Source organism: Rhincodon typus, chromosome 17 (genome assembly GCF_021869965.1).
Source record: "Rhincodon typus isolate 14 chromosome 17, sRhiTyp1.1, whole genome shotgun sequence".
In the NCBI taxonomy this organism is placed as follows: domain Eukaryota; kingdom Metazoa; phylum Chordata; class Chondrichthyes; order Orectolobiformes; family Rhincodontidae; genus Rhincodon; species Rhincodon typus.
The window spans coordinates 24599322-24625426 of record NC_063348.1 but is presented as its reverse complement, the minus strand read 5'-3'; positions in this window follow the sequence as shown (position 1 = coordinate 24625426).

Below are 26105 nucleotides of genomic sequence, written 5' to 3'. Positions count from 1 at the left end.
ACAGTCAGAAGCTTTACATTAGGGGTAGGGAAATTGTTGGAAAAGATTCTTCGGAACACCATTTATTCAGATTTGGAAAAGAATGGACTTATAATGAATAGTAAAACAGGTTATTCATTAGAGCTTGTAAGAACTAGGAGTGATCTTATTGAAATATACAAAATTCTGACGGGGACTGACAAGGTAGATGTTGAGAAGATGTGTCTACTTGTGGAGGAATCTTGAACGAGGGGACACAGTTACAGAATAAGGGGACACTCATTTGAGCCTAAGGTGCTAAGAGAGTAGTAAATGTTTGGAATTTTCTACCCCAGACAGTTCTGGAGGTTAGAACACTGCAAGTATTTTGAGGAGGGAGATAGATTTTTGAAGTATCAGCAAGTTGAATGCTGTGATGCCTTTGCATGAAACAGGAATTGAGGCCTGAGGCAGATCAACCATAATCTTATAAAATGGCCAGACTGGAGGGACCAAACAGCCTACTCCTGTTCCTATTTCCTATGTTCTTTATTCTTAAACCACAAAGGCTTGCTGCTGAATTTTTATTGGGATCCACACTTTCTTGGTATGGAAATACACATTCTTTCCACATGAAATATCATGTCAACATTTGCTGCTAATGCAACTTCAGGGAGTGCACTAACTATCCATGCTGTCACTACGCTTATGATGTCACTGCTAGCAATGGAGCAGGTAATTAATTATTTGCATCAAAGATCAGGAGTGATAAAATGTTGTAACAATTCAACTTAAATTATGGGATCATGAACTTATCTCAACACCTCTCTCAACACTCGTCCATTATGCCCCTTCACACAGGGAAGGGTGATGAGTAGAGCAAGACCATGAGGGATCAAGAACAGGACAGCCAGGAAGGCACAGCACTAAGCAGGATGGCATCTGGAGCAGGGAGTGCATATGAGGTGTGAGTGTTCCACAGACACGAAACCATGGCAGGCATAAAACATGCAGCTATAGATGCAGTGGATGCCCACTTCCAGTTCCAGATGCACATCGATGACATCGACTGTGCAGATTTCCTAACACAGAGTTGTGGCAGGAGATACAGTATAAAAACATAACCTAAACACATGTATTCAATCCATGACTCTTTGCCTTGTTCAGACCTGCTTCTATGAAATAGAGGCATTTTGTGTCGTAATGTGGGAGCCATATTCTCATGAGTGAACAGCAGCATGCCATATTGAACATAACTATATAGAAATGGTAAAAGAGGACACCTTGTTTGCAGCCCTTCAGGCCCAGGTTCCAGTTTCTCGTAATCTTACATTGCTACAACATAGTTCATTTTACTCTTGCTCAGTAGCTATATTTGTAGTAAAGGCATGATTCTCCTTAACTACAATCTGTAGTACTCTGGTACTTGTAAGGTCAAACAACCCAGTTGGCTCGAGGACTAGTATGTAGGGCAGAATAAAGCCAATAGTGTGGGTTCAATTCCCTGTAGTAATTCATAGATGTCTGCCTCCTCAATGTGCCCCATGCTTGTGGAGTGCTTATCCTCAAGCTATAAACTAGGAATTATCTCTCTCTGTTGCAGAGAGATGCTTATGTCGTTTTGTGAATTATGGTTCCATATCAGACATAATAATTGCTGTCTTTTCTGATCCTACTCTCTCTCTGTTGGTCCTCCCATTCATCTCACAGCAAAAACAGAAATATTACCATCAAGATTTCATTGCAATCTGTAAATGAAAGCCTCAAGTCCGAAGCACCTAGTAGATGATAAAGGAGTTAGAAAAGAAGAATGTATAAAATACATAATTTCTTCAGAAATAACATTTTTATGTGCATTTTCAAATTACCTTCCGCTGCAGGTTGCTGCCCCTGCCACATTGCTGAACTGGCTCTTATCACAGCCGCAAATGGCATCCTTTGTGATTATGGCAATGATTAACCTACAGCCTTTGACACAGTTTGCCAAATGAGTTTCCTTTAATGCTTCTCCATTTACAGGATGGCACATGCCTGACTGCATTCCTACCTATCTAATCATAACCATAGAATTAAATGAAATTTCCCCTTGACCCCATCCTTCTTCTCATCTGTGTGATGCATCTCAGTAATTTCGTTTAACAACACAGCGTCAGTTTCCACACGTACATGGAAATCATCTGGCTCTACCTCACCAACACCTCTCTTGAACTAGATGAAGAGAAATTCTTTCTAACTAAATACTGGGAAGAGAGACATCATGGAGCAGAATTGCCAATTTACGATAAGTTGCTTTGCATCTTGTGCCACTCATTTTGGAAATCCAAAATCTAACGACCCTCTTTATCCACCCTACTAGTTACATACACAAAATAAACAACACAATTTCCAGTTTGCAAAATCATATGACTGATCATGCTCATGATTTTCAAAGTGCATTATTAAGACTTCTTTAATAATAGACTCCAGCATCTTCCCAAAGACTAATGTTTGGCTAACTGGATTGTGGCTCTCCATTTTCTCTTTTTCTTTCTTGAACAGCTGTCTTACATTTGCTAACTCCCAATTCACCTGGACTGTTCTAAAACTGGGGAATTTTGGAAAATCAAACAACTATCTCTGCAGCTACTTCTTTTAGAATCCATTAATGTAGGCCAACATTTATGTTTAATGTTTGTTAAATACTAAGTTTGTTTAAGATAAAGTTATTTCCCTATTAACAACAAAACTTGGTGTGAATTACTTTTGTCCTGAATAGCATTCTGTCAGGCAAACTGATCATCTTGAAGGTTTAATTGGATAGTTACACTTTAGTGAGAGCTTGTGGAATAGTGGGTCTTATTACTGGCACACATTAACCAATTGAGTCGTGACAAAATTTTGGGGGCTCAGTATCTGGGGTTTGAATGTGGACAACATGGGAGTGAACATAATATAAGATTAATTGGTAAATTATGAAAGGTCAGCTACTGACTTACTCATCCTTTAAAGACTGCAAGACTGGAGGGGATTCAAGAGATAAGGGTTAAATGATGCTATTGAAAGATTTGAAAACAAAGGTGTGAAATTTATAAAAACCGGTCACTGGACCCGAAACATTAACTCTGATTATTGCTTCACAGATGCTGCCAGACCTGCTGAACTTTTCCAGCAACTTCTGTTTTTGTGTGAAATTTATCATTGATACATTGCCAGAGAAGGGAACATTTTCTATGTAGATGCTCACGACATTGGGTTTTACTTCTCCATTATCTGTAATGACTCCACCATTGCTGTGAATCTGTCATTGCTCATCTGACAATCAAATCTGGATGAACAACAATTTCTTTCAATTAAACACCACAAAAACAGAAAAGGTCCCTCCTACTCACTCCTCAAAAGCATAAATACTTACCCCTGTCTCTGACTGCATTCATGTTCACAGCCGTTGCCTGAGGCTGAACCTCTAATCAATCTAGAATTCTAATTCCATGTGCTCCACCATAAGTTTACATCATAATCTCAGTTCAAAGCCTGACCATTTGCTGTTGAAACTTTTATGCTTGCCTTTGTCTTCCTGGGTCAGCTAGCCCAATGCTCTCCTGGTCAATATTTCAGTATCTTTTACACTTCCAGATCATCCAAAACTCTTCTGCCATATCCTATACTGAACCAACAAATTTTCATCCATTATCCCTTCATTGCTGACTTATCATTGGCCCCCAAACCCTCAGGTTTAGAATTCTCCTCCTTGGTTTAAATTCCTTCATTGTCTTATACCTCCCTATCGTATCTGGATCTAAGACTCATCCCTTTCAAACTTCCAATTCTTCTAACTTTAGATTTTTGTTAATTCCTTCCACCCACCCTCCACCTCACCATTAGTGGCCATGCCCTCAAACACTTAGGCCCTAGTTCCTGATTTCCATCCATAAAGGACCCACCTTTCCTCAAAACACATTTATTGACCAAGCCTTGGTGTAATGCTTGGAAGAACAATAACATTCCAGATTAATTCCTGAAAAAAGGACTCCATAGTAAAATCTAAAGGATCAAATCTTCTTTGTAAACATTGGACATCCATCAACCCCACAAAAACCCATAATCGAGGACTTTTACTATGCCACCTGATTTAACCTTGAGAATACTGCCACGAGGCCAATATACTTGGTAGTATTTCATAAGACAACTTTATAATTTAGAACAGGATGAAGTCAATGAGCACTGCTTTAAAAGAAACCGATTAAAGTATGTCAGAATAATGGGTATTAAAATGTCTTGGGCCTCATGCAGCTGAGGTCAGGAAAGTTTTATGCTCATCTCACTGCTCAATTTCCAGCCCTCGTTAAAATTTGGATTTCTTACAAAATATATCTGATTTACAACAAGAATGAAAATACGGCAACAGCGAATTTTGATTTAGAAAGAGGCTTATCATGGGAATTGGATATACAATCACAAGAGTAATATTGTAGGGCTACGATGAAAGAGCCGAGAAGTGGCATTAACTGGATAGTTCCTTCAAAGAGTCAGCAGAGGTATGATGGCATCCTCTGTGCGATATGATTTTATAACAGCTACAGAAGAGCTGAACTCTAGTTGACAAATAGTATATTTACCAAATGATAGTGCTTTTGCTCTCTGTACTTTTCATTACATGATTTAAAGTGCCTATACAACCAAATAAAAATTATATTTTGTGCTTATTTGAACTCCCTTGAAAATATTTTCCAAGATTTTGCTAATCCTGTAGATGGTCAGTACAGTTAAACATTTGCTTTTGTACTCTCATAATTTTTTTTGACTTTATTAAAACTAATTAAAACTAATTAAAACTAAGTTGAAAGTACAGTATGGGTACATTGCTCAATACAATTGTTTAATTATTTTTCAAATATGCTGAAACCTATGTTCATTTATTTCTGCAATACATTAATATTTCAAACTAAGATGGAAACATTATTTACTCCCCTTACATGTTCTGCAATACAACCCTACAGGTACAAGATAAAAATAAAACTGCTATTTAACATTTCTAACTGTACATCAAATACCATTTTCTGAAACTGTCAACTTTTAAGTTTTCTTTGACTAGAGGGAGTAAAATGCAATGCAAGAATAAGTCAGTCTAAGATGCTACCACAGTTACAAGATGTGGCATCATGAAAAGAGATGGCAGGTAAATGTCTACTGATTCTCACCATTGTGGTCTGGCTCCAACCACTTCAGAAAACCTGCTATTACACCATCCAACCTCAGGGCTTCTGATGCTGTTCGTAGTTTACAGTCATCTTTTGCATGAAAACCCGTTATGAACTGTTTGAAAATGGTAATTACATTTCACATAAGGTTATCATCAAAAGGTTCATCTGAGATGGATTTGAGCACATCTTTGAAGAGCCACACAAAAGCTACAACAATATATATAATTTCTCTAGTCTGGAAATTTATTTTCTAAATTTCCAATTGTCTTGAAATGTCTTAAGCAGACCAATGCTGTCACTCAACATCATCGGCATAATTTTAGCACAGTACTTTGGGTGTGGAAACATAGAAGAGAGTACTGGATGAGTAATATAGGTATTACTGCTGTATAATGTTTTTTTCACTCTTTTGTGTTTCCAGTAAATATTTATAACTATGGTGCTTCTGGTTTGCAAACTTCGATACTTTGCAATTCGCTATTGGCTCAACAGCTCCACAGCTCTCCCTGGCCCTCGAGTCATCCCTGGAACATCTGGGTAACAAGGATACCTACATTCGGCTCCTACTGATTGGCTGCAGTTCCGCCTTCAATATCATAATTCCAAACAAACGCATGTCTAAACCCAGGATCTAGGCCTCGGTTCCCCCCTCTGTAACTGGATCCTCGACTTCCTGACCCATAGACCGCAATCAGTAAGAATAGACGACAACACCTCCTCCACCATAATCCACAACACTGCTGCCCTGCATGGCTGCGTACTTAGTCACCTACTGTGCTCCTTATACACTCACGACTGTATGGCCAAATTCCACCCAAAACTCCATTTACAAGTTTGCTGACAACACCACCTATGTCAGCTGGCCCTCAAGCAATGATGATACAGAATACAGGAAAGAGATTGAATGCTTAACAGCATGGTGTAAAGAGAACAATCTCTCAATCAACATCAGCAAAATGAAGGAGCTGGTCATCGACTGCAGGAAGTGGAGTGTAGGCCATGCCCCTGTCTGTATCAATGGTGGCGAGGTGGAGATGGTCAAGAGAATCCAGTTCCTGTGAATAATGATCACCAACAATCTGTCCTGGTCCACCCATGTCGACGCAATGGTCAAGGAAGGACAACATCTCTACTTCCTCAGGAAGATAAGGAAATTCGGCAGGTCCACAAGGACTCTTACCAATTTTTATACATGCACCATTGAAAGCTTTCTATCTGGATGCATCACAGCATGGTTTGGCAACTGCTCTTCCCAAGACTGAAAAAAACTGCAGAGAGTCATGGACATAGCTAAGTCCATCACGAAAACCAGCCCTTCATCCACTGGCTACATCTATGCTTCCCACTGCCTCGGGAAAGCAACCAACATAATCAAAGACTCCTCCCACCCCGATTATATTCTCTTCCACCTTCCTTTGTTGGGCAGAAGATATAAAAGTTTGTATACACGTACAAATAAATTCAAGAACTGCTTCCTTCCCGCTGTTCTTAGTATACTGAATGGACCTCTCATATATTGATCTCGCTTTCTGTACAGCCGTAACATTGTATTCTTCGCTCTGTTCTATTACTCGAATGCACCTTGTATGGTATGATCTGCCTGTACTGCACACAAAACTTTTCACTGTACCTAGGTAAATGTGACAATAACAAATCAAATCAAGTCAAATAAATCAGATCAAAACTTGTGATCAGGTATTCTGATATTAAAGAATGACTATTCCCTATACTACCCTGCATGCATTATTTTTCCACTAATAGTATCTGTAGTAAACCTGTTGTCTCTTTTTTTGTCTCAATTGTAATTGAACATGGATGTTTTGAGGGTATTGAAAGAGTGTAATTCAAGTTGCGTAACAGTAGATTAAAAATCCTTTCTTTTCTCTGCTCTTGTTAAAGTTAAGCATGTTACAATATTTTTCCTGTTACTGATGAATAGAATCATGGAATCCCTGCAGTGCAGAAAGAGGTCATTCCGCCCATCAGGTCTGCACTGACTCTCCAAATGGCATCCCAATCGAACCACCCCCCACCACCTCTGCATGGGATTTTTACCGCAGCTAACCCAACTAACCTGAACATCCCTGCACACAAAGGTGCAACTTTTTAGCATGTCCAATTGACCTAACCCCCACATCTTCAGACTGTGGAAAAAAACTGCAGCACTCATGGGAAACCGATGCAAATCTAGTGTGAATTATTTTTATCCTCAGTGGCAATCATTGTCAAAATTGGATATTTTGGTGGCCTCACACAGATTTTACACATTTTGTGACAGCTTTTGGAAGAGTTTGACATAATTATTGGTGCATTGTTGCCAGTTAAGTCATGACAGAGCAGATGGCATTGGGGGAAAATATACTACTGTGGATTGAGAATTGGTTCATCAACAGAAAGCAGAGATTAGGAATAAAGTGATTATTATCAAGATGCCAGGCTCTTAAGACTGGGGTGCTCAATGGTTACTGCTAGGCCCACAATTCTTCTAAATGATTTGAGTGGGGACCAGTTGTAACATTTTCAAATTTGCTAATGATTCCAAGTGGGGTGGGAACTTAAGTTGTGAGTAGGATTCAAGCAGGCTCAAGAGGACTTGGACAGGCTAAGTGAATTGACCAGAAAATTAAGACAGAATATAATGTGAATAAATGTGAAATTATTCATTTTGCTAGAAAAAACAGAACAGTAGAATATTTTCTCAATGGTGAGAGGTTAAGAGTATGGATATCCTTGTCCACGGACCAGTGCTGGGTCCACTGCTTTGCAGCACTTATATAAATGATTTGGATGTGAACATAGGAGGCATGCTTAGTAAGTTTGCAGACAGCACCAAAACTGGTGGTGTGGTGGACAATAAAGAAGGTTACGACAGGACCTTGATCAGATGGGCCATTGGGCAAGGAGTGGCAGACAGAGTTTAATTTTGATAAGTGTTGCATTTTGGAAAGGCAAATCAGGGCACGACTTGTACACTTACTGGTAAGATACTGGGGAGTTTTGCTGAACAAAGAGTCCTTGGAGTGCAGGTTCGTAGTTCCTTGAAAGTGGAGTTGCGGGTAGATAGGATAGTGAAGATATTTTGTATGCTTGCCTTTGTTGGTCAGTGCATTGAGTATAGAATTAGGAGGTTATGTTGCAGCTGTACAGGACATTGGTTAGGCCATTTATGGAATACTGTGTACGTTTCTGGTCTCCCTCCTATAGGAAGGGTGTTGTGAAACTTGAAAAGGCTCAAAAAAGATTTACAAGGATCTTGCCAGGGTTAGAGAGTTTGAGCTATAGGGAGAGGCTGAATAGGCTGGGGCTATGTTCCCTGGAGCATCAGAGGCTGACGGGTGATCTTATGGAGGTTTATAAAATCATGAAGGGTCAGCATAGGCAAATAGACAATGCCTTTTCCCCTGGGTCGGGGAGTCCAAAATTAAAGGGCATAGGTTTAAGGTGAGAGGGGCAAGATTTAAAAGGAACCATAAGGGATAACTTTTTCACACTGAGAGTGGTGCATCTATGGAATGAGCTGCCAGAGAAAGTGGTGGAGGCCGGTACAATTACAAAATTTAAAAGGCATCTGGATGGGTATTTGAATAGGAATGGTTTAGAGAGATACAGGCCAAATGCTGGCAAATGGCGCTAGATTTATTTAGGATATTTAGTCAGCATGGACGAGTTGGACTGAAGGGTCTGTTTCCATGTTGTATATCTCTATGACTCTGTGGAGCACTAAAAGTTAGCCTGAAGATGTAGCAAGCAATCAGGAAGGCAAGTGGTATAGAACAAAGAACATAGAACAGTACAGCACAGTACAGGCCCTTCGACCCACGATGTTGTGCCGAACTTTTACCCTAAACCTAAGGTCTATCTAACCTCCACCCCTACCTTATACTATCATCCATATGTCTATTTCATTGCCACTTAAATGCCCCTAATGAGGCCGATTCCTCTAACCTCTCCGGCAATGCATTCCATGCCCCTACCACTCTCTGAGTAAAGAACCTACTTCTGATGTCTCCCCTATATCTACCTCCACTCACTTTAAAACTATGCCCCCTCACAATAGCTACCTCCACCCTAGGAAAAAGTTTCTGGCTGTCCACTCTATCTATACCTCTGATCATTTTGTACACCTCTATCAAGTCACCTTTCATCCTTTGCCGTTCTAAAGAGAAAAGCCCGAGCTCTCTCAACCTTTCCTCATAAGACCTTCCCTCCATTCCAGGCCACATCCTGGAAAATCTCCTCTGCACCTTTTCCAACGCTTCCACGTCTTTCCCGGAATGAGGCGACCAGAACTGGACACAATACTCCAGATGTGGCCGAACCAGGCTTTTGTATAGCTGGAGCATAACTTCACAGCTTTTGAGCTGGTATGTTGGCATTCATTTCAAGGGGGTTTGAATACAGAGATAAAGATGCTTTGCTGCAGTTGTATAGAGTCTCAGTGTGACCTGGAATATTGTATACATACCTAAGGAAGGGTATGTTTGCCAAAGATGGAGATCAATGGATAGTCACCTTATCTCAAGATAAAGACCATGCCTTTTAAGACAAAGGTGAGTGTTATAAATTTGGGTTGAGTATTCATGAATTGGAAGGAAGGAAGTTAGAATTTGTTAGTAAAAATGATCGTGGGGAAAAGAGTGTCCTGGTCCCTTTAAGAGCTTGTGCTTTGTCTCTGCTTGGAAGTTTATAAATGCAGGTGGAAAGAGAGAGCCTGAATAGAAACATTTCGTATAGAACAGCCAATCAGCATTTTTCCAAGACAATAAGTTTGAATTTGGCCAAATAATTTCAACGAAGCACCTGGATACGGAAAGCCAATTGAATTTAAATCTGATGGTGCTGGCAACCTGAAACCAATCATATTATAAGAATTTGATGATGTCATAACAGGTATATAAGGTGAGGGCATTTGGGTAATAGGGGACAGCCATCTGCCAGAGTTAGCACTATTCAGCTCTCAGAGGAAGTCCATCTAATTAATCAAAGGTACCACAGTATTTTAGCTCAAAGTCCCCATTGAGGAAATTATAGAGATTTAAACATCCCTGACAGCAGAATTAGTGGAAGAAAGGCATTTGTGAAGAGAGCGGAGACGACAGAATATTCCAGGAGACAGTCTGTATGAACTTGGAGAGATTAAGTTTATAATTCATTGTTCTCTTATTAATTGGGTTTATTAAGTGGGACTTGTGATTATTTGAACAGTATTCCAATAGAATTTGGACCAGTTAGGGAGTAGTTAGTAGTCTAAAGGGGAATTGTCAGTTTCTTAGTAATTTTTGTTAACTTGTTCATTGTTGGGTTAAATGAATAAATTGTTTCTTGTTACTTGTAAAGTGGAGATTAGGGATTTTCTTTCTTTTAACCACTCTTTTTTTAATAGATTGAGAGGAAAGATGAGCTCCTCTGGGTAATTATTAGAGGGGAATCCCTATTCCCATCATAATGGATTGGGGCTTGTGTTTTACTTTAATTATCAGAGGGCTTCAGCTATTTTCCCTCTGTAACATAAGGGTGAATTTCCTCATTCAGAGGGTAGTGGATCTTTGGAATTATCCACCCCAGAAAGCTTAGCAAGCTCAATTACTGAACATGTTCAAGTCATAAATCGATAGATTTCTGCATACTAATGGCATTGGGGATGTGGAGGTGATGCAGGAAAGTGGTATTGATGTAGAAGATCATGATTTAACTGAACAGCTGGGCATCTTTGATGCGACAAACGAACAAGCCACTCCTGTTTTTATCCTCAGGTGGGATTTGAACCCAGACCTTCTAACCCAGTGAAGTCACCACTACAGCGCCACTACATGACTCCTTCTGTTGCTTTTTAACAAAAATATTTATACTCAATCTATTTGGATAGGTTATGACACATCAACTTATGATGCCCAACCATTTTCATCTACTTCATCAATGACCTTCCTTCCACCATAAGGTCAGAAGTGGGAACATTCACTGGCGAATCAGGACAATTGATGACATCTCGGAAACTGAAGTAGTCCATATTCAAATGCGACAGGGTCTGGACAATATCCAGGCTTGGGCTGACAAGTGGCAAGTGACATTTACACCACAGGCATTAAGCATCTCCAATAAAGACAATTTAATCACCGCCTCTTGACTTTCAATGATATTACCATCATATTGAATCCCCCTACTATTAACATCCTGGGAGTTACCACTGAACAGAAACTCAATTGGACTTGCCACATAAACACAGTGGCTACAAAAGCAGGTCACAGGTGAGGAATACTACGGCAAGTAACACACCTCCTGACTTCCCAAGCCTGTTCATTATCTATAAGGCGCAAATCAGTAGTGTGATGGAATACTCCCCACTTGCCTGGATGGATGCAACAACACTGAAGAAGCTTGATACCATCCATGACAAAGCAGCCCACTTGATTGGCACCACACCCACAACCATCCACTCTCCCTACCGCTGACACTCAGTAGCAGCGGTGTGTAGTATCTACAAGATGCACTGCAGCAATTCACCAAAGATCCTTAGACAGCACCTTGCAAACCCATGACCACTTCCATCTAGAAGTGCAAGGGCAGCAGATGCATGAGAATATCACTACCTGCAAGTTACCCTTCAAGCCACTCACGTGCTGTCTTGGAAAGATATCACTGTTTCTTCACTGTCGCTGGTTCAAAATCCTGGAATTCCCGCCTTAAGCCTACAATATATGGACCAGTGCAGTTCAAGAAGTCAGCTCATCACCACCTTCTCAAGAGTGACTAGGAACAGGTAGTAAATGCTGGCCAGCCAGTGATGCTCATGTCCCACAAGTAAATAAAACATCTACAGAGCAAATGGGACTTAAACCTGGACCTTTTGGCCAAGTGTTAGGGACACTACCACTGTGCCACAGAAACCCTTCTGTTCATTTAATTTATTTTTCATTCCTTTTCAAATAAGCAGAAGTAATTCCTCTGTTAATGCCCATATAATTAAATATAATTAAACATAATATAAGGTTGGATCCTGAAGGCATAGGACATAAAATTAAGCGTAAAGTCAGTTTTCACCTCCTAATTCACTGAACCATTTCACTTGACAATAGCCCAACATTTATATAACATATAGTCAAATGAACTGACAGTACACAAGGTGACAGAAGCCCTTAGCAAGCATCTCTAAAATAAACTGAATTGATGCTAGTTATTGTTTCATGCCCCTGATAATTAATTGTCTCTAGGCAATCACAGATGTAGTTATTATAGCGCTCAAAATATTTGCATTGACACTGGAGGGAAGACTATATATTTGTACTAACAAGATATATGTTCAGACAGTGAGATACCAGCAAAAACTACAATTAGTCATATACCTTTTTAAGAATAGCAAATACATTTCAACTCACTCTTCTGGATAATGATCACAGAAACTGCAACTTAGAGCAAGCTTGTATTAAAAACTTATATTTTTTTGAATTGGAAAGGCTCAGATGGACTTAGGTTTCAGTGGAAAATTGTGATTCAAGGCTTCCATGACAAAAAGTACCAACAACATTAATATTACTCAGCTCAGCTCCATGTAAACTCATTGCCTTTACCAGCTGTGATTTGTATACTCAATATACTACATCTATGTATACTTGCTATCTCATTTCTCAACCTTGCTCTATAAGCACAGAACTAAATTACAGTAATATTCTTCTAATGGTGGTAAAAACTACAACCTGGATTCTCTTATTAAATATGAACATTTTCAAAAATTGTAGAATTCTGCACTATAGAAAAATCAAAATTTTGAATTAATTTCACAAAAGGAAGATGTAGATCTGAGCTCACCTATCCAAGATTCTCAAAGCTTACTTACCCTCACATATCCTTACTTACCTTTATTACAGCCTCCAATTGACTCATGAACAAATTTAACATTTTCTTCCCATTACACAACATAGCAAATATTTACAGCATCAGCCATTGTTAAGGAAAAAAAAAATCTTCCTTTTGCTTGCTTTGTGGGTTGTGTCAAATTTTTTTAATGATGTTCTCAATGCAAGACCCAGCAAGATTTCTCGCTGCATCTTACCAAACAGTCTCACTAATTACATAACTCACCCTTTCTATATTCGCAGCATATTGCTACAGGAGCTGCTCCGGATCGTGTCCTAGGCCTAAGCAACTTTACCTGCTTCATCACTTACCTTAAACTCAATTAGAAGATCAGGAGTGGAGGTCTGCTGGAAATTACATACGTGTTCAGCATCGTTTCCACATAAAAAGGCTGCTTTTTTTCTAAGTGTACAAATCATCCTTCTGCTTAGGATGCCTACTACAGAAGAAAATACTGGTTGCATTTGTGCAGTGATCTTTTTCTAGTTTCAAATTCACTCTCAAGTACCATGGGTCTTTTGACACCATCTGTAGCAAAGCCCAAATGTAGCAGGAGGATCTCCCAAGAAAATTCAAGTTGAGGCTATAGACATTTTGCGTTCCAAAGTCTGCTCTGTCTGAATTAACTGTATTGAATAGAAACATAAACTGTGCTCTCCTGACATCCATGTAGTCTCTGTGGTCTTCTCCACTGCAGATCACTGCGTCTGCTGATGGAACACCCAGAAGAAGAGGAATGTCAAAACTGGGTATGGCTGAGGCAGTTATTTCCCTGGACCGGGAATCAGTGCCACTTGTTTTGCCTGATTAAATGTCTGATGCTGAGGTTGGAATTTACATGTCATGTGCAGTAAGAAAGGGAAAGGACCACACCAAAAAAAACATTCAGTTGATAAGTACACACATACACTTAACTCACACACAATAAATTTGTTGAATTTAATTTCCACTTTATCCAGTGTTTTTCCAGCTGATTGTGTAGATTTAGCAAGCAGAAGATGATTGATAGGCCTGAATGTTTAATGAAGTGAGTAAAAGATAACGATAAGCTGGATGTTGGATGATTCAACTGATTATACCATTGTGGTCAGTAATGCTAGGACATCGGAACCATCTCAAATCGGCCAAAACTTCTTTAGCTATTATTGATTTGATGGCAAAAATGTAGTTTTAGAATAAGTTCAATAGAACCCTTCTTACTCATGGAAATTTATAGATTAGTATCAAAAACCTATTTACAAACCTATGTGTCGTTGACCCTGAATCTCACCTTAACCCCTGCCATGTGTGTACTTGGTGATTTCCATCTGATGTAAATGCTTTTGTTCCTTGATAAATGTTGTGCTTACAATGACTGTGATAAATAATCAGCCTCAACTAATATGTTTGTTATGAAGAGAAAGCTTGGTTGTCTCTTTGCCAACTTACAGTTCAAGCACTCCAATTTAGATTACCTTCAACGTTATTTCGCCTCAGTATATCAATATCAGAATATGTAATATGCATGAATTCCTACAAGAACTCGTTAATACAAGTTGACTATAAGGTTAAATTCCTTATTGACGGATCTGTCATCCTGTTGGTCTTTGTCCTTGTAAAATTTGTACAGAAAGAATTTGTTGTCAAGCCGAAAGGTTTGCTTGGAAGTTTTATAACTAAATGTGCAGATGGTTCTCCTGTGGTACTTGCCTCTAGTAATCCATTCCAATTCGAAGAATTTCAATGATATATGTCTTTGCATCAATCTGCAAAAAAACACAATTAAGTTTGAACAGCTTGACTTTCAAGCTGAGATTATTAGAGAGGTAAATGAACCATCTGTTTTTTTCAAAAAGTAGAACTGTAATATTGGTTTTGACCAACTTTATGAGCCATTATATTCCAATGTTCCTTGTTCAGAACCGATTCAATATGTTAATTTTCAGTATAGCTTTAACATTTAGAGGGATTTCAGTCTATCTTGAAATTATTGAAGGAGTTTAAGCTCCTTGAAAGTAAACTGTTTACTCTGATGCATTCACCTTGCTCAAAGAACATTTTCATTCAACAAGAAATTGGTCCAGTTTTCATAAAGTTTTGAGTATTATAATACCCCAAGAAGTTCAACCAGTCCTAAATAATGCATCAAACCTTTTCATGTCTTCAAAACTTGGTTAATTTGTGACAACACAGTGTGGATCTGGAGGATCAGGATAGGCAGCATCAGAGGAGCAAGAAAGTTGATATTTTAGGTTGGGACTCTTCTTCAGAAATGGTCCTGACCTGAAATGTCAACTTTCCTGCTCCTCTGATGCTGCCTGTCTAGCTGTGTTGTTTCTGACTCCAGTATCTGCAGTTCTTGCTATCTCTTGGTGAATTTGTGTTCTTGTTCTCAATTTTGCCACCATAGCAGAGCCAGTACAAAAGCTACCAGTTAAAGTCATAACTTCAGTTGAGAAGTCAAGCATAGTCATGTGCTGCTTCAGAATACACACCCACTATCTGGTCATATAATAATCATACAATAATACACCACAGTAGGCCATTTGACCCATGGAACCTATCCCAGCTCTCAATTCATTAGCCTTACACTCCTGTTCTTTCCACGTAGACCAATAATTTCTTTATCCATTTCAAATATTTGACAAATTCACATTTGAAATTTCCTATTGAATCCATTTCCACTTCTCGTTAATCCTACATTATGGCCTGCCAAAGGGTCTTATCTGGCTCAGCATTGGTTTCCAAAATAGAGGAAGGCCAACTGGAAGATTCTACAATGAGATGCTCCTCCAATCAGACACTAATCCAATCCCACGTTCATCATCAGCAAATTAAGAAAAAAAAATGGTGACTGATAAGACCAGAGCTGTGCAAGTGGGGCAAGGAGGCATGGAGGGGGAAATACAAGCAGCAGCTTGGCATGTCTTCTTCTTTCCTGCTTGGCACCATTGTATGAAGGACTACATGTGGTATCGGAGTAGTGTTGGCTCACTGGTGACCCAGTGAAGAGGAATGCCCAATGGTGTAATGCTTCCCTTTGGCTGATGCTGAATGAAGATATGCCCCGATAGAGACTGAAGGTTTGGCAGTCATCTTTGGTGTGAGAAAGTTACACCAATACCTTTACGGACATATATTTGCAATAGTAACAGTCCATGAATCCCTGCTAGAGCTACTGAATGAGGACAGAGCTGTGTCGCCCATAGCTTCAGGTCGAATTCAGTGATGGGCCCTTATTCTAAGTGCATATAATTACAAGTTGGAACGCCATCCATGAGAGCAAGTGGCAAATGCGGATGCCTTGAACCACCTCCCACTGGCGGTTACACCACTGGTGGTGCCACCTCTAGAAGAGTGTTTTTTGGTCTTAAACTTTTGGACAACTTTCTGGATACTACTAACAATATCAGACTGTGGACACAAAAAGATCCCATCCTGGCTAAATTAAAACAGCTGATGGTGATCGGGCAACAAAAGCATCATCACAACCAGAATTGAAACCTTTCTGGACATGACAAGACCAGATGACCATAGACGACAGCATATTATTATGGGGAGCAAAAGTGATTGTCCCGCGCAAAGGTTGCCACCAGATACTGGCTGAACTCCACTTGGGTCATCCAGGGGTTTCCAAAATAAAGATGTTGGCGAGAAGTTATGTATGGTGGCTAGGATTGGATGCTGACATAGCCGCGTTGGTGGGGCAGTGCTCAGAGTGCCACCAAGATCAAAAATTACTGCCAGCAACTCCCCCACATTCTTCAGAATGGCCGGGTAAACCCTGGACTCAGTTACATGTCAACTGTGCTGGTCCTTTCATGGGCTGTATGTTTTTAGTCATTGTGGACACTCATTCAAAGTGGTTGGACATGCATCGAGTTCATTTGTGAAACACAGGGACAACGATAGAAAAGTTCCAAGTATCTTTTGCAATGCACGGACTGTCGGGGTTGTTGGTCACAGATGACAGGATATCATTTACCAGCAGGGATTTTGAGTACTTTCTAAAGTCAAATGGTATTCGATATGTAAGGACAGCTACATAGCATCCAGTTGCTAATGGGGAGAAGACTCCACACCAGGTTGAACCTGATCTTCCCAGATCCGGGAGGGGAATGGGGGGTGGCTGGCGGTGGGGTGTGGGTGGGGGAAGAAGGGGGTGAAAATGGCATCAGGAACACCAGTGCCAGACACAAAACGCCTGTAGGTGAGAGAGACAGTTTACTTCATGGAATGAAGCTTGGTTTCGAAACCACAGGAATGGCCCTGCATAGGTACGAGGCATGGTCAATGTGACATCAGGTACTGTGATGTACGAAGTTCAGTTAGGAACAAACATGTGGACCACACGAAAGCTGCAACCTCACAAATGCTGCAAGAGCAAAACATGCCGCGCCCCTCAGAACATCCGGCAAGGCTGGCAGAACCCATGGTTTCTCCTTTTCTGCGTAGCATCAAAGAAATCTCTGAGGACAAGGTGGACACGGCAGATATCACAACTTCGACTTTGTTAGTGCCTGAAGAAGAAGATTTTTTTTCTGAGGTGCTCCAGGCGCAAGAGGCGGAATACAGTCTGGTACACGCCACCAGTATCCAAGGCAGAATTGGAGGAATCGGACATGGTGCAAAAACACCCCAGGACAAGCTGCAGGGGAAAGAACATCCCAGCAATTGGAGCGGGAGGGATGTAGTGATTGGAATGAGGTTAGCCAGGTGGATCTCATTGAATATGATTTGCCTGATTGGGGCTGTTAACCTGATCCAATCAGGGAACCCTGGCTGACAGATATAAATAGGAGTGTCAGTAATTCTAGTTGTGCTAGTGGAGTCAGTGTCATGTACTATGCTTGTGTAACTAAAGGGTGACGGGGTGACGGGGTACTGGCCTTCATATAGTTATTTCAGGAACAATAATCAAATTGCTAGATTCTCAATATATCAGGCAGATTGAACAGAACATTGATTTGCAATGAATAAGGCAGTAGCCATTAACATTTATGCAGAATCAAGAACTGCCTGCATACAATCACATTTTCAGGTATAATACGAAAGCTTTTCTTTCTTGGAGAATTGTGTTGTTTAGGTATTTGCCTGCAATCAGTTAATCTTAATGGAAAGGAGAATTGTTTTGTTTTAAAACAGACACTAGAGGGAGAAATAGGAGCATTTTGCTCAAAAAAAACTGTGGTGATGGTGTCACTTGCAGCAACTATGTTCTTGTCCAGAAAATAATAAATGCCCAGAATTGGCTTCACTCAGTTCATGATACACCTTTACCCTTATTGTCTCACGCTTCCGGCAATTCACTAAACAAAGACTTGTGAATAGAAGGAAGAAAGAAAGAAGACAATAAACAGAGTCACCATGAAATGCTCACTGCCAAAATCTGGAACATGCATTCTTTTTTAAAAGACAAACATGACACTGAGGATGTCTTTTAAATACTGATGTTTGAAACTATCATAAAGGTTTGTCCTGTTGGCAGATGCCCACATGCCTTGACTTGACTACTAATGTCATAAATCTGAAGTCTTTTATTTCTGTGGAGTCTGTCCTTTTGTATTTATGCTAATTTCAAATCAATGAAAAATTTGAACCATCATGTTTTCTCATTGTTTTACCCATAAACACTTACCTCTTTAATATCTCATGAGGACGCAGGGTACATCAGTTCCAACCGAAACACAGAAAAAAAATTGTGCTATAGTCAATGTTCCACCTCTTATGGGTTTGCAATGCATTTTTATGCCTAGTCTTCCTACATAAATATTAAAGTATAGATTAAATCAATCCTTTCTAGTCAGTGCCATACTAATAGTTATTTACCCCTGCGGTTATGAGACTAAATTAAAATGTAATAGAATACCAGGTGCCTGGCAAAAGAAATACACACGAATAAGGCTTCAGCCCAGGGATGCTGTGTTAACCAAGTACAAAGAAACATGGCATAAACTAGAAACCATAATTAAAGGAGAGAACAGCTAAAGTCCTCAGGTAGAGTTACATCAATTCTCCTTCTGTGGCACTATCCATTCAGTGTTGTTCCTATCTACAATGCTATCATGAGCAACCTAAGGCAAGACCATATCTCATGAAAGAATATTGTTTAGAAAATTATTGATCAACTTTCAGGATGCCACTTATTTTGCAGTTTCCCAATTTCTCAGCAGTTTTTCTGTTTACTTCATCCACTTCTGCAGGAGTACAGAACAATGCCAGATCAATTGCAGCATTCCAAGATAAATATTTCTCAGATCTCCATTCTCTTTTATGTTTGTCTATCTCTTTCTCTTCTGCAAAAATGCTGAATAATCTTCATTGAATTACAAAGTAATCTATATACCCAATGGCATGCTAGCTCTGTGCCATCTCAGCAATCTGTTCTCGTCAACTGCCCAGCGGAATCCTATTTAAAGTAGTGAACATAAGATTAGCCAATCTTTATCCTCCAGGATAAACTTAATTGTGAGAATGTAGCAGGCCAGAAAATGTTATACAAAGATCATCTGGCATCAATATCCTAGCAATTGTCACTCTGGAGGGTTTAAAATAGTGTGGAAGGGGGTCAGGAACTGGAGCATTAGGTCAGGAAGTGAAATGACCAGGGAGGAGTTAGAGACTAAGGCTAGTAAGGCAAAGAGAAAGAACTGACAGGGAGAGGTTACTAAACATGATGGGACTGGCAGTCTCTGAAGTATATTTGCTTTAACGTGAGGAGTATGACAGGTAAGGCAGATGAACTTAGAGCTTGGATTAATACATATAACTATGATGTTGTAGCTATTACAGAGACTTGTTTGAGAGAGCGATGTTGTCCCTCTCTGAGAGACAACACTTAATATATAGATGAAGATACAACAGAGACACTTAGAGCTCTATAAAATCATAATTCATTTATTAAGTACTTAAACAAATAACACACATTTAACTACTAGAGATCTCTCAAACACTGTCTTTCACTACCCTGATTTCTGTAACCAAACCCAAACGTTATTAGAGATAGTAGGAACTGCAGATGCTGTAAAATCTGAGATAACAAGGTGTAGAGCTGGATGAACACAGCAGGCCAAGCAGCATCATAGGAGCAGGAAGGCTGACGTTTCGGGCCTCGACCTTTATCATCCAGCTCTACACCTTGTTATCTCAGATTTTCCAGCATCTGCAGTTCCTACTATCTCTGATCTTCCAGGCCAAACGTTATTACTTGGGAGAATTCGCAGCTGGCCTGGCTGAAACTGCTCAGTGTCTTCACTGTACCTCCTCGACGTAGGGTACCTTCTTACAACTTTAGACTTTGAAGTGTTGTTGAACAGAGGGATTTCTTCAGGTATTTTATACACAACTCTCTGTGCCAAGTACGTTCCTTACTTGGAATTATTCATGCACATGACCAGTCCTGAACATTTTGTCCAAATGTATATCTTCTTTGGACTTACCTGTGCACATGAGCAATCCCAAATGTTTTCTCCAAATGTATGCCTGATCTGATAGAGCCAGCAGTTCCTGGTTTCCTGCAGTTTTAACTCTTAGCAGATCTGACTGACTGAGCATACTTCCATTCACAAAGCAGCCCATTGTTAGGCCTCTTATTAGTTCATGTTATCTTCCTGTTATCTTCAGCCTTATCCAATAGCGACAAGGCTGGCAGCTTAATGTTCTTGGATTTAGATGTTTCAGGAGTGATAGGAGTATAAAAGAGGTGGGGGAGTTGTGTTACTGATTGGGGAGAATATCACAGCTGTATTAAGGGAGTACATCTTGGAGGGTTCATCCAGTGAGGCCACATGAGTCGAGGAGGGGTACAATCACATTGGTAGAATTGTACTAAATGCCTGCCAATGTGCAGAGGGAGATAAAGGAACAGATAGTGGACAAGTTATGGAAAATATAAAAACAACAGGATTGTTGTAGATAACTCAGTGTGGAGCTGGAGGAACACAGCAGGCCAGGCAGCATCAGAGGAGCAGGACAGTTGATGTTTCGGGTCAAGACCCTTCTTCAGAAATGGGGGAGGGGGAAGGGAGCTCACAAATAAATAGAGAGGAGGGGTGGGGCTGGGGAAGGGAGGTAGGATGGTGATAGGTGAATGCAGGTAGGCAGTGGTGGGGATTGGTCAGTGAGGTGGGAGGAGCGGATAGGTGGTGGAGAAGATGGACCAGTTGTGGACCAGAGGTGCGGATGAGAGGGAGGATTAGTCATGGGATGAGGCTGGGATGGGGAGATTTTGAAACTGGTAAAGTCCACATTTAGGCCATTGGGCTGTAGGCTCCCAAGGTGGAACGTGAGGTGCTGCTCCTCCATTTCCGGATGGTGTCATTGTATACTGGAGGAGGCCCAGGATGGATATATCACCCAGGAAGTAGGAGGGGCAGTTGAAATGGTTCGCAACCAGAAGGTGTTATCATTTGTGCGAACAGAGCGCAGGTGCTCTACAAAGCAGTTTCTGGACCTCCACTTGGTGTCACTGATGTAAAGGAGGCCACATTGGGAGCAATGGATGCAATAGACCACATTGACAGATGTGCAGGTGAACCTCTGTCTGGTGTGAAAGGTTTGTTCGGTGCCTTGAATGGAGGTGAAGGAGGAAGTATAGGGGCAGGTGTAGCACTTCCTGCGGTTGCAGGGAAAGGTGCCGGGGGTGATGGGGAGCGTGGAGCTGACAAGGGAGTCGCATAGAGAGCATTCCCTACAAAAGGCAGATAGGGGTGGGAAGGGAAATATATCTTTGGTTGTGAGGTAGGATTGTAGGTGGCAGATGTGGCGGAGAATGATACGTTGAATACGGAGTTTTGTGGGGTGATATGTGAGGATAAGGTGGATTCTGTCTTTGTTTTTGTTGGGGGGAGGGGATATGAGGGCAGAGGTGCGGGAAACGCAAGAAATGCAGTCAAGAGCATTTTTGACCACCGAAGGGGGGAAGTTGTGGTCCTTGAAATAAGAGAACATATGGGATGTTCAGGAATGGAACGGCCCAACTTGGGACCAGATGTGGCGGAGGTGGAGGAATTGGGAATAGGGGATCGCATTCATGCAGGAAGGTGGGTGAGAGGAGGTGTAGTCTAGGTAGCTGTGGGAGTCGGTGGGCTTGAAATTGATGTCGGTTTCGAGGTAGTCACCAGAGATGGAGACAGAGAGGTCCAGGAAGGAGAGAGAGGTATCAGAGATGGTCCAGGTGGACTTGAGGTTGGAGTGAAAGGTGTTAGTAAAGTTGATGACCTGTTCAAGTTCCTCATGGGAGCATGAGGCAGTGCCAATACTGTCATCGATGTCGCGGATGAAGAGGTGGAGGATAGTGCCAGTGTAGCAGCGGAAGAGGGACTACTCCACATATCCTATGAAGAGGCAGGGATAGCTTGGGCTCATGCAGGTGCCCATGGCCACCCCCTCAGTCTGTAGGAAATGGAAGGAGTTAAAGGAGAAGTTGTTAAGGGTAAGGACGAGTTCGGTTAAGCGGATGAGGGTGTCGGTGGAGGGGAATTGGTGGGCCTGCGGGAGAGGAAGAAGCAGAGGGCTTTTAGGCCATCCGGGTGGGGAATGCAAGTGTATAGGGATAAGATGTCCAAAATGTTGTAGTGTGATTTTAACTTCTCCTATATTGATGGGAGGTGGTGGCATCTTTTAGGTGCATTCAGGAGGATTTATTGAACCAATACGTAAATAGTCCAACTAGACCTGCTATTTGAGAATGAGCCTTACCAGGTGATTGAAGTTTCAGAGGAGGAGCATTTCGGGAACAGTGACCATAATTCTGTTAGTTTTAAGTTACTTATGGATAATGATAAGAGTAGTTCTCAGATCAAAGAACTAAACTGGGGGACATTAACCTTGACAATATTAGATAGGAACTTGGCAATGCAGATTGGGGATGGTTGTTTGAGGGTAAATCCACGTCTGGTGTGTGGGATCTTTTAAAGGCCATTTGATTAGATTTCAGGATCAGCATGTTCCTGTGAAAATGAAGGGTAATGATGGGAAGATTCGGAAACCTTGGATGCCAAGAAAAATTGTGAGCTTAGTCAAAAAGAAATAGGAAGCATACATCGTTTAGGAAATTGAAAACAGACAGACCCCTTGAATAATATAAAGAAAGCAAAAAAGAACCTAAGCATTAGGACAGCGGCATTAGGATAAATAAAAGGACATGAAAATCCCAAGGCATTTTATACATATATTACGAGCAAGAGGGTAACTGAGGAAAAAGTAGGTCACTCAAGGACAAAGGAACGAATTTATGCATGGAGCCAGATGAAGTGCGTGAAGTCCTTACCGAATACTTTGCATCGATATTCCCAAGGACATGGTAGATGATGAGTCGAGAGGAAGGTATGTTGATATTCTAGAGTATGTCGATATTAAAAAGGAGGAGGTGTTGGGTGTTTTGAAAAGTATGAAGGTAGATAAGTCCCCAGGACTTAATGGGATCTATCCCAGAATACTGAGGGAAGTGAAAGAGAAAATTGCTGGGGCCTTGAATGAGATCTTGGTAACCTCTTTAGACACAGGGAAGTCCCAGAGGACTGGAGAATAGCCAAAGCTGTTCCTTTGTTTAAGAAGGGGAACAAGGATAATCCAGGAAATTATAGGCTGGTGACCCTTACTTCAGTGGTTGGGAAATTATTTGGAGAAGATTCTAAGGGATACAATTTACTCATGTTTGTAAAAATATGGACTTACTGGCGACTCCTCATTTAAGTCACTGAAATTGTAAAAAGCTGAAGTCCCAGTACAGAACCCTGCACACTGCTCATCACAGTCTCAGCATAAGGGGTAAACTATTCAGGACTGAGATGAGAAAGATTTTCTTCATTCAGAGTTGTGAACCTGTTCCACAGAAAGCTGTTGGGGCCAATTCATTAGATATATTCAAGAGGGAGCTTCACGTGGCCCTTGCAGCTAAAGGGATCAAGGGGTATGGGGAGAGGGTAGGAATGGGATACTGAAATTGCGTGATCAGCCATGATCGTATTGAATGGTGGTGCAGGCTTGAAGGGCTGAATGGCCTAACTCCTGCACCTATTTTCTCTGTTTCTACTATATCTTGCTAATTGGAAAAAGTCTAATTTATCTATTCTCCCTGTTTTTTGACAGACACCAATCATTTATCAATGTCACCTGTTGTACCACAGAGTCCTACTTTGCAAAATAACCTTTTATGTGACACTTGGTCAAATGCCTTTGATAAATTCACCCCCACCACTGGCCATCCTTCAGTTATGATGTGGCCTCCACTGGTGTATCTGCTGATAAGCACTTGCTACCTTCAGGTATGTAACACTTTGTCCTATAAGAGAGAAAAGAGTGTATCAATGGATGAAATATGTTTCAGTGATGTGGCTGACAATATGGAACAACTATCAGTATGTGAAAGTAAAGGGTTTGAGACTTGCAGCAGGACTAGTATAAAAGACATTTAATTAATGTTGTGAATTATAACTGATGGACATTGTTGATGAGTATCGTTCATGACCACCATTTGCAACCTTCACTCCCACTCAGCATCCTGACTTGGATATATCGCTGTTTCTTCAGTGTTACTCGGTCAAAATCCTGGAACTCCCTCCCTAACAGCCTTGAGGATCTACTTACAACAAATGTACTGCACTGGTTCAAGGAGGCAGTTCTTCACCACCTTATCAAAGGCATCTAGGGTTAGACAATATGTGACAGCTATGTGACAATTACATGACTGAATAAAAAAAGTTGCATGGTAGGTTAAGATATATTTATCAGTATTTGATGTGAGTTGGGGAAATTGTATTGCAAAATCTATATATTAATCTTCACTTCTGCGGTGTAATTGGACTTATGGCACTGCATACAATTTATCAGGGTTAAACAAATGCCATTGACCAAAATAACATAATAGAATCATAAGAAATAGGACCTGGAGTAAACCATTTGGACTCCTGAGCCTACTCCACCATTCAATGAGATCATGGTCAATCTCATTGTGGCCTAAGCTATATTTTCCTGTATGCTCCCAAGTGTGGCCTGTTCTGATGGCTGCATTAGCTCTGTTTCTCTTCAAGGCAGTCTTTTCCTTAAGAAGGGAAGATGCACTTCATGTAAGAGAGTGGCTGTATGCATCAGCTACACAAATGGAACATCAGGAAAGAAAAAGGGATTATGGATATAGAACTGGAAGACAAAGGCAAAAAGATGGACAGAAGAAGAGACATCTTGTGGTGGTCCTCAAAGACTGTCCTCCAAAGGGAATGGGCATAGGTGCCCAGAGAGGTCAGCACAAGGATCTGTCCTTACGAAGCTGGGAGCAGTATAACAGGTAGTTTAATGATGTTGTGTGGTTATTCAAGGTCATTGATTGCATCTACAGAAGATCTTCAATCCTCTGCACCACCAACCAACCATTCTGCTGAAAGCATCGCATCCTTAACACTTACTCATTAGGAATTTCCAGCACTGAGGACTCACACAAATCATTGAGATATTCCAGCTCACTTTCACAAACAGGTTAATGGTGCAATATGCTGCTGCATCCACATGTGCCCAGCTATTCAGCTTTGGCAGGAACAATAACCAAACACAGCGAAACACAATCACTGACATTCTGTCCTTTCTTTTACTGATCAAGATTGCCCATAACAACCTGGAGCAGACCGGAATTGGTGGATTCAAGCACACAATCATTCCTTGAGCCTGACAAAGGAGATACTTTTGTAGCTATGGTGAGCTAACAACAACAGAGCATATGGCCCTAAAAATTTGGGGATTATAGTATGTTTCGGCCTTATGCGCCTTCTCAATTCACTGTTATCCTGCTATCTGGCATAACGTGCAAGCCAGACATGGTATTAGCCTGGACATCTGGCTTTCTGCCCACCTCCCCTCCCTAATCCAAGCCTTTCTTTCTCTGATTTTCTGCTTTAGAACATCCAAGAACTTTTGCCAGCCCAATCTCAGTAACATCAGGAAAAGGAGAAACACCAATGCATTCGTGAAGAGAGATCACTGGATCTGACATTCATAGCCATTAGAGAAAAACTGCCATTAGAGAAAGCTAAAACATATAAAGGATTTGGAGGTATGTGGGCACAAAACACTGAAATCTAGCACACAGAAAGCTAGCACACAGATGCAGTGGGCAATCAGGAAGGCTAATGCAATGTTGACCCT